Below are 1,532 nucleotides of genomic sequence, written 5' to 3'. Positions count from 1 at the left end.
GGAAACAACCCAAATGTCTTTCAAAAGGTGAACGGTTAAGCAAACTGTGGTTTATTTACCGTGGAATACTACTCAGCAATAAAAAGGATCAAACTACTGATACAACATTTTGGATTAATCTCCATAGACTTAAGATGAGTAAAAAAAAAAAAGTCAATCCCAAAAGGTTACATATTATATGACTCCATTTATATAACAGTCTTGAAATGACAAAACTACAGAAATTACAGTAGTTGCTAAGACTTAACAGTGCTGAGCGAGATGGAAGTGGGTATGTGTATAAAAGGTCAACCTGAGAGATTCTCGTGGTGATGAAAATGATCTGTATATTGAGTGTATCAATGTCAATATCCTGGTTGTGGTACTGTACTATAGTTCTGCAAGATATTATCACTGGGTCAAACTTGGCAAAGTATATACATGGGAGACCTCTCCATATTATTTCTTACAAATGCAGGTGAATCTACAACTACCGCAAAATTTTAAAGTTTAATTAAAATAAAACAAGATTAAAATTTTGGAAAAAAACATCTGTGATGTTACAGAACATTTCATAGTCATGAAGACTTCTATTACTAATTTTTTTTAAAAAGTGTTAATAAATAAGGCATGTAATTCAAGATTCTCAACTTTATGCAGTGGCAGTATTATAGCCAATGAGGTTTATCTGAGGCACAATTATTGATAATTGAAAAGAATTTCGGGGTAGTAAAACAATAAAACAAACTTAAGAAACAGGAGACATTAAAAATAAGCATAAAAATAATGAATAAGTATAGGAACTGTTGAATTAACTTTTGTAGATCTAAGGAAAGAAAAATAATTTAAAAATTGACAAATTTCAGTAAGAAAAGTTACTAAAAATACAAATTTAAAGCTTAGAAAGGAGAAAATGGATTTTTTTTAAAAAACAGAGACAATTAAAATAGAAAATACATAAGAAAATACATAAGATTACATTTCAACCAAAATTTGAAAAAGTTGATAAAACACAAATTATCTGGGAAAACGCAAGCAAAATTAACTTAAGAAACAAAAATTCGAAATACATTTTCAGCTATAAGTGGTGCACAGTAAAAGATTAACCTTGCCCTAAAAACAGTCTTGCCCTTTTTCCCTCAACACCTAGAAGGTAACCTCTAAACCTTGGCATATCCTGCCTGATAAGAGTGTTTTTGTTTACCTGGGGTCCTTGGGTCATGCCACATAGTCTCTGCTAATTATATGATTTATGGTTGGGGGAGGGTGCTTTGGGCCACATGGCAGCAGCTAAGGAGCTCTGGAGGAGCTACAGACTAAGATGAGTTACACAGGTGGTCAACCATGACTACATGACAAAGGCCAAATGAAAACTGGACACCAAGGCTTGGGTGAGATTCCTTGATTGCAATATTCCATGTATATTTCCACACACCATTACTGGGAGAAGTAAGCACTGTCTGCATGACTCTATTTGAAAAGGACAAGTGGAAGCTCTGTCGTTGTGTCTCCTGTACCCTGCTCCATGTGCCACTTCCCTTGGTTGATTTTAA

General features: G+C 33.8%; 1 pseudogene; it reads left to right on the top strand.

Moving 5' to 3' along the window:
* The first annotated feature begins 627 nt into the window (after positions 1-627).
* On the top strand, positions 628-704 carry LOC132368300 (U4 spliceosomal RNA; annotated as a pseudogene).
* Positions 705-1,532: the final 828 nt, after the last annotated feature.

The sequence above is a fragment of the Balaenoptera ricei genome, chromosome 6 (genome assembly GCF_028023285.1).
Source record: "Balaenoptera ricei isolate mBalRic1 chromosome 6, mBalRic1.hap2, whole genome shotgun sequence".
Lineage (NCBI taxonomy): Eukaryota > Metazoa > Chordata > Mammalia > Artiodactyla > Balaenopteridae > Balaenoptera > Balaenoptera ricei.
This window is presented reverse-complemented; position numbering and strand designations above follow the sequence as displayed.